This window comes from Myiozetetes cayanensis, unplaced genomic scaffold (assembly GCF_022539395.1).
Source record: "Myiozetetes cayanensis isolate MyiCay16 unplaced genomic scaffold, myiCay2020 scf2-11, whole genome shotgun sequence".
Lineage (NCBI taxonomy): Eukaryota > Metazoa > Chordata > Aves > Passeriformes > Tyrannidae > Myiozetetes > Myiozetetes cayanensis.
This window is the reverse complement of record NW_026087411.1, coordinates 91,444,501-91,453,145: the sequence shown is the minus strand read 5'-3', so window position 1 is coordinate 91,453,145 and position 8,645 is coordinate 91,444,501.

The window sequence follows — 8,645 nt, the reverse complement described above, 5'->3', positions numbered from 1 at the left end:
AAAAATCTGTAGAGAAGCAAGACAGTAAATAAATAAATAGCAATGAAATATACCGCCCATGAAAGATTTAGCATCATTCAGTTGGAGGAAAAGGAGGAAAACTAATGACTGGCAGGAACTAGTTATCACTCCAGGATTTCAAAGTGTTTTCCAGATTAACTGAAGACATTTTCTATTTCTATTGAGGTCAAAGACAATATTTCCATTGGCTACAGCTGGGGCAGTTTTAATCCCTTAAGTTTTGAACAGTTCTGTTTTTCAACCTAAAATAAAAAAGTACGACATTCTCCAAAACTGGGTCAGTTGTCTGATGTGTGGATTCGTCATTCATTTTGACACTTATCTGATTGTATCCTCATTCTTCTGTTGAGGTTAGCTCAAAAGAGAAGGCACCTCCCAAGCTATCCTCCCTTGAAATGTCATCTGAGGCTTTCTTTTCTACTTTTTAAGCTCTGTGGGAAGTACAGATTAATCTCCATTAAAAACAAAATAGAGCAAGAACAACTCATGTTCCTCACGCAACAGTGTCTTGGGGTGAACAAGGCAATGACTCACCATTGCCCTTGGCACCCTGCTTTGGCCAGGCAGGTGCAGCGGGCAGATATGTGTGAGCTTTGGGTGTATGACAGCAAAAGGGCAGTATGTGCCAAAACACTGACAGCCCCAGTTGTCAGGGAATAAGGCAGACTCCTTGGACATAAACTACAGAGGGTAACCAAGACATCCACACAGGGCTGAAGATATAACACAGGGCCTATTGGATCCCCATGCCCTCTGTGTTGGTGGCTGGGAGGCTGGTGGGATATGCTAGAGTACTCAAGAGGGCATCTACATGTGAAAACCTGCGTCTTTTTTGAAGATCCCTGGAGCTGGTGTGTTAAGAAGTCATGGGTGAAAGAGCTAACCCACACAGAAAGCATACTTGATGGTTTTCTCGAACAGATTCTCCTCTGAAACCTTTAAATGGATTATATTTTACACTTAAATATTTTTATTTGTTTGATTGTTTGTTCGTTTATTTATTTATTTTAAAGAAACAAGCTATTTGTGCTACTTTTTTCCTTTGGAATAGCATATTGGACCTCTTATCAGCCTGAAGGTCGATGTTCACATGTTGCAGTTGCCACTGCCTTACAGGCAGCTCTCAGCCCAGTGCTTCTGGTCTTACAAACACATCACTCATGCTGCCTCCTGGGAAACTGGAGGAATGGTCCACCTGCAAGAAAACAGATTAACCAAAACTCAAGGACAAATCTGTCCTTCAGGTGGACAAACATCCTTTGAAGAGAGGAGTCCATTCTTTGTATGTGCATGTGGGCATTGGATACAGTGACAAGTCCTGGGATAGATCAGAAAATTTCAGGCTTTCAGTTTCATATTTCCTATCATACCTTGAGATATTCTGTACTCTGTTGTATTCTATACTGTGCAAACATATCCTACACTTAGTCAGCCTGAGGCCATTGGTGTAACTGTGCCCAGCAAGAGTAATATGTGTATATTTCTGTGGCTGAGCTGAAACATTGCTCTATGAAAGGCTCACTTTTAGGGCTGAGTGAGGAACTTTCCAGGAGGGTAGGAGTACTGCCACAGTAAATGCAGCTAGGCATGGCTCTGTCACACAGCCTGGGGACACAAATCAGTGTGGGATTTTCACAGTTTACTTAGTTTGCAATTTTTAGTTTACTATCTTGGATTACTGAGTCATGAAATTCAGCTGCAGTTGAGTTGAACTTTAAGAATAATTACATAAAATATTACATTTTTAATTTCCTATTCAGAGCTGTACTGGGCATGAGTTCAGTAAACAAAAGAGGGTGCAGAAGATCAGTACTAATAAAAATCCTGCCTACAATCTCGTTAAGAAATCTCAGCTGTTCTTGTGTAGTGAATGAAGAAGGGATCTCTTGAAAGGAGCACTATGCAGTTGTATCATTAAAGAAGTGTATCATAATATGTACACAACAAAATGTCACATTCAAGGCAAGCTTAATTCTGGCATTTCATGGCATTAAAGGGAATTACTTTGCTATAATAATTTTCTTTCAGTGCAGGGCAATTTTTGCTTTGGTAGTGTGCATGAATAACCTCCTAGCTGTACAAAAAAGGGAAGGTGAAAATGTATACACCATGCATGTTGGCACTTATGCATTCATCAGCAAGTTAAGATGTTCTTGATTCATAGCACCATCCTCTGCCCTTTGAACTTCACACTCAGAGACAGGCTACCTTCCCCAGGGAATCAGTCCCAAAAGAATGCTAAGACAGCTGTGTTCCCACTGCTTTTCACACTTTTTATGCTGATAAAAAAATCTTGTTTATTCCCAGCTCCAGAAGAAGCTTAGATGAACAGAGCACAGAACTATTGGGACATTTGCTCTTCATCTCTTTTTTGTGCTAAGTGTGTATCTGGTGCTGATCCGTTGGCTCTGTGCGCTGATCCTTGCCTTGGAGCCTTCACAAGACTTGAGGCTGGCCCAGCTGCAGCATCACAATGTGGGGATGGCACATCTGTCAGACCCTGCTTGGTTCAAAAACCTCCACAGACTGGAGGAGGAGGGCCTCCCGAGAATTTCCATCACAGGTTTGTTGTCCTTGGAATTTGAGGAGTTTCTCATTTAGTCCAACTCTCACCTCTCCAAATGGGAAATTTTTCGTCAAATTCACAGCTGTTGAAGAGCTTCCTGAAGGACCAACTGTAGTTTTGCCAACCTAGGAAACATGGCACATTTCTCACCCGCTCATGTTTTCGACAGTGACTGAGTCCCCCTGCATCTCCCCCACAAAAAGAAGGCATATTTCCTGTCTTATTCTCATCAATGATGACCATTTTTGTCAACATTTTCTAGTGGCGGGCACTCTTAGTGATACCAAGGCTGAAAAATGTCACCTATATGAAAGTCTTGCAAAGCCATATGAAGAACTTCAGGTGGGAACTGCTGGATGCCCTTTTCTGTAGATGCTGCTGCCAGTGATGTATATGGTACCAGCCAGAAAACACTAAACAGAACTCAGAAATTTTTTTTTCTGTCCTGATTTTATCACTGAAATGTTCTTTTTCCCTACAGAATATAATTTCATTTTCCCCACTATAAAATAAAGACAATAGCGGCTATTCAGTAGCGTATTACACTTGTGTTTGTGAAGGAAACAAGTTTCTGCATCTCAGATTTCTGCATTTAATAAGTTGTCCCACTTGCACACCAACTTCTTGAAGACCTACAGAGCCACTCAGTAGCAGAATCCAAAATAGTATTAAACCTAAGAAAGGAATCAGGAGAGAGAAATGGTCCTAGTTGATGGGTAAATGTTTGATTGATTGCACTAAGGGTGTACTTTATTTTAAATATTCTAATGCTTTTGAAATACTAAGAGATCTAAAAATATAGACTGCAACTTTGAAATGGAACATTGTTATTTGTGGGGATGATACCAAAAGTAATTGTAATTGCCAAAATCCAGAGAAATATGTAGTTGCTTTTAGTCAGCAAGCTCTGACCAAATAGAGGAGCTCTCCTGGATCAGGCTGTACATTAATTACTGACCCATCAGTAGGATCTGTGCTTCTGAAAGTTTAACACCACTATTTTATAACAAACACATAAGCTGCTGTATTTCAGCAAATACTGACCACATTCCCTGTTCCTTCTGTCAACTTGACCAATTCCATCTAAACTAAGTAGGTGTTCTCATGCTCCCCTAAAATCTCTGCTTTCTACCTCAATCTCAGACTGGTTCAAAATGGGTACAATTTGTGGATGTGTTTCTTTGTAGTTGTTGTTTGGCTATACTATGGCTATATATAGTCAATATGGTAGGTTTATCATGGTAAACTGCTGATATCAATATGTGGCAACAGTGCTATGGAAATCAGGTCTCCAATTCCTTGGTAGTCAGAGGCCCAATATGATGCTATTTGGAATCATCTAAAAGGATCAAATATTCTTTAGGAAAATAAATAAACAGATCCTTCTTATCAGTTCATTTTGGTTTTCTATTGACGTATCACCAAATGAAGCCAGAAAGATAAGGAATTCTTTTGTCAGAGAAAATTCATCCATTTCTTATCTTTGTAAGACTTTGGCTGGTGTCCATCCTTGAGCAATGCCATGTTATTTCTCTGAACTAATAAAAAGATCAGTGACTCAGCATCTGTAGTTTGCAATTCAAAATCAGGGGAAAAGTTTGGACAGCATGCCAACATTTCATCCTAGTGTTACCATGTTATCTTTAGGAGAGACCAAAGGGCGACCTTTTGGAACGCAAATAAATGAATACATTTAGCCTTAATTGGTTTTAAGTTCTCTGCTTATTTTCCAGATGACACCTGTTATTCCTTGTGGGAAACAACCTAACTGCGAGCAGCTTGGGCTGGGAAACTGAGTTGTGAAGTTGTAAAAGTATGTGAACTGTCAGAGTGACTAAGCAAAAAAGGAGCAAAACCGCAGTAAATACCAGGTGTTGTTTTGAGATGTGATAAGAGTGTGGACTGGTACTGACCACCTATGAGAAGGTGAGCTGGGACGCGTGAACTGAGGCACACAGCTGATGAAGGATAACTTCTGTACATGTGGACTTAGGAAAAGACTATAAAATATGTATGGTTGTTGATAATAAAGGATCAGTTTGTGCCTGCTAACCTTCCTGTGTGTGTGTCTTTTTGGCCACTGCACTTTCTCAGTGACTTTAATTCCTCATTTGGATTGTCAGATCAAATTTGCCACAAACTTTGTCACTTTCCAACCAAAACTGGTAGGAAACATCCTAAAACAGAAAAAGGGATAATTGTGACAAGCAGTATTTTCTCTTTTGGCTGGTGATTTGGTTTATTTTAATGCTCTGCACTATAAGTTATTTCCAAAAGCTTCAAATGGAAGATGCAAATGTAAACGAAATTTTGGTACTCCAGAGAACATAGCTTGCGCAGGAGTTTCAGGAGAGTAAAATAGTTTCAGGAATTAAATTCAGATGACTTTCTTTTAAGTGCACTTATGTTTGTGGAGAGAATGGACACATAGCCAGAGGAGGCAGCCTCAAAGTATTCGTGGGGTGAATGCTTTGCATTGTTCCATGAGTTCACTGCACAGGGCCAGATTGGTCCAGGAACCCTCCTGGGAGAAGAGCACCGTGTCTGGGTCTCTCTTGCCCATATCAATGAACAGCTCATATGAAGGTGCCTCTTACATTTGTCATGGTCTGATACAACTCAAATCTACTAAATAATTTGTCAAGTTGCTGAGTCACTACCAACCCAAAGCATAACTGAAATAATAACACAAAAAGCTTGAAGCATATCTAAAATAATGACAGAAAATATACTCTATGTACTGTTATCTATGTCACATAATGAAAACGTAAGTTGTTTGTAACATGTTTCTAGATTTGTTGAATGTCCCTAGTCTCAGCCTTTGTGTGGTTCTATAATCTTTCATGTGCAGTTCTATGATCTGAAAGATCCCAGTACTTTCTGTCCAGTCACAGAATCATAAAATCCTAGAATATGCTGAGTTGGAAGGGACCCATCAGGATTATTGAGTCCAACTCGATGAGCACAACACTTCCAAGAGTCACACCATGTGCCTGAGAGCATTGTCCAAATGCTTCTTGAACTCAGAGAGGCTTGGTGCTATGAGCAGCTCCTTGGAGAGTCTGTTCCAGTGCTTGACCATCCTCTGGGTGAACCTCCCCTGACTCAGCTTCACTGTCACTGGTGACAAGAGTAAAGAGATCAGTGCTTTCCCCTCTGCTTCCCCTCATGAGGATGATCTGTTGGCCCCATTTCACATAAGCAAACTTGCTAGCAAACCAATAATTTTATATTAGCATGATATATTAAGCATGAAACACCTACACCCACGTGGCACTAGGACAAACTGTCATTGCACAGCTCTGCTACGCTGTCAGCAGAAGAAAGCCAATGCTCCTTGACCAGGCTAACAAGAAACACTATCAAAGACATTGAAGAAAGTCTTTATTTTATTAAACTGAATGTCTTTCTGACACATTACAAGGAATATATTATTTTTTCTATATTTTTTTCTGTTTGTTATCTTAATTGCTACAAAATAGTGGTTTTCTGTGACTCTCAGTGGACCCAGAAACTTGGACCTGTGGGCCACTTCCCTGAGATTTATAAGATGCTCCTTTTCCCATGTGACTCTCTCATGCCTCTGACCCTGTCTCATTCATTCCTTCATGAAAGAAACCCTGCAACTGGGCTGGGGCTCTGAGGAAATTTGTGGAAAGATTGATCTTTCCTGAGGAACCGCCAGATTCACTGGAAAGGTTTCGTAGGCACACACTGTTTGTTTATTTCAGTGCGACAAACCAGAGGGGTCCCACTGGAACTTGTCAGGTCACAGCTGCTGGGCTGAGGTGTGAGCAGGACACAGCCTTGCCTGGCTCTCTGCCCATAAGCTGGCAGCTTGAGTTTCTGCAGCAGAGCTGGAAGAGTGGTAAGTGTGAGATTCTCAGCTTTGTGCCAAGATTCGGCAGGTCTGCGCTTGGATCCAGAGGGGTAAGCCCACAAACCCGGCTGCTCCAGCTCACCCTACCAGTCCCACCAAAGAATAGGCAGTGTGCCCTACGGGCTGCCACGAGGCTCCCATGCAGTGTGGGCAGCTGACTGCTTCATTCAGCTTTTAAAAAATCTGGTGACTTTTCTGAAACAAATACTTTCAGGGCCTCCTCTCCTGGCATTTTCAGTTTCTAATCCCGTTCAAAACAATGGCTGCTCTTTGCAGACTGTGAGTTATGCAGCCCAGTTGCAGAAGCGGTCAAGTGCTGTCCTCATTCATGGAAAAAAGGCTGAAAAGGACTGCTCTGCTAGGTCTGAGAAGTTGGTTCAGGGGTGGGAATTGTATTTTTAAGCTGACATTAGCCAGAATTGGTGCTAAAAGATGTAGTGCTGCATCCCTCACCCGCTCATACCTACGCTCTCCCCTGAGTTTGCACAAGTCTGCTCTGAACAACAGATGAATTAATCCAGGTGAAATCTCAGCCAGTGGGAACAAAAACACAATCTGTAATCTAGCTTGCAGTCGTGGTGTGGTCTTCCATCCAGCCACATGGACATGTGTGCCCACAGGAGGCTGGAGGGGAGGAAGAGAGCTGTCTCTGCAGGAGACCCAGGAGGAGGAGGATGCAAGGCAGTCTCTGGGAGCTTGAGCTTCCTCACAGGGTGAGGTTACACGGGATGGCTGAGCCTGGGGGTGGCTGTTACCCGGGGACAGTGACACCTACCAGAACTTTGTGAGCCTTGGTGAAATTTTTTTGATCCTAAATTCCCCGTGCTGGGATGGTGCACACACAAGCACCAAGCCCCAAACCACAGCAGGATGGAAGTGCTAGAGCAGCAATCATTCTGCCTCTGAGCAGAAGCCCTCAGACAGGATTCTCCATGGAGTCACCAAAATTGCAGTGATGGTCATGTGTCAACCTGAGCTGAGTATGTGAAATGGTGTGTAGGAGATGCTGAGAGGTGTCCCCCTCCCAGCTGTCCTGGGATTTCACTCATGAGGTAAGTCACGAGCATTTATTTTACAACTCTATGTTCAGAGCACTTTTTCACAATGAACTTGCATAAAATAGACTTTTTTTGTGTGTTGAGAAATCAGTTCCAAGTTGTGAACCACTTCTGCATCTGCACAGTAGCCCTTAGTAGGCATTTTGCAGGCTAGCTCCAGGCTTGGAGAAACAGAGGCATGTTTCTCAGGCTGTCCTCAAAAAAGGGCATGTGAGAAAAAGTTTCAAGGTCCTTTACTAGTTAATGGTTGTTTTTCCTGTTTTGCAATACAGAACAACTAAATATTCTCGTCTTGTTGAAACTAATATATCTTGTGTGACTTTCTTTCATCTTCTTTCTTTCATCACCTTCTTTATCTGTGACTGAAAAAATATACATTAATTCCTGGAAAAGTTTGCAAAGCCCAAAAAGGTAAGTGAACTAATTTCACCTTTGTAGAACAGGTCAACTTGTTGGTGCTTGTTCTCAATGTGCAGTGCTTTTATCCACTGAGAAGACTGTGGTGAAACCAGCACTGAGGTGCTTTGCTCTAACCACTAGCACATGTACAGGGGCTGTTGAGCAGATGGAGAGAGAGCTCATAAAGTGGCAGACAATGGCCTGGATACTAAAAAACCTGCTGTGTAGAACCTCAAAATTTTTTAAAGTTGTTATGGGAAAAAGTGGAATTTTCTGAATTTATTTTTTCCAAGAAAAAAAAAAGTTATCTCAGTTTGAGACTTGCTGTCTTTTTCCTATATTCTCTACTTTAATGAGCAGCTGTGAATTTTATGTAGGAACTATTTGGTGCAGCTTTATGCAGTTTATTAGGTGGGAGATCAGACCTTAAATATTTAAAGCAGATTTACAGGCATGGAAACTAGAACAGACTGAGTGACACAACAAATAATTTATTCATTGAATGTAGCATCTTCCTTTGTGGAAATGTGCACAAATATATTTTTGTTTTCTCACTCTTCCCCTTGAGAAGATTTTTTTTATTTTTCAGCCTAACCTCCAGATGAAGGAAGACTTCAGTGATCACAATGTCCATCCATCTGTCCCACTCTGGAAAGTTTTAAACCAACTGCCACACTTTAATATCGTGCGGTAGTGTGACACACAGCTCAAAAGTATTAGG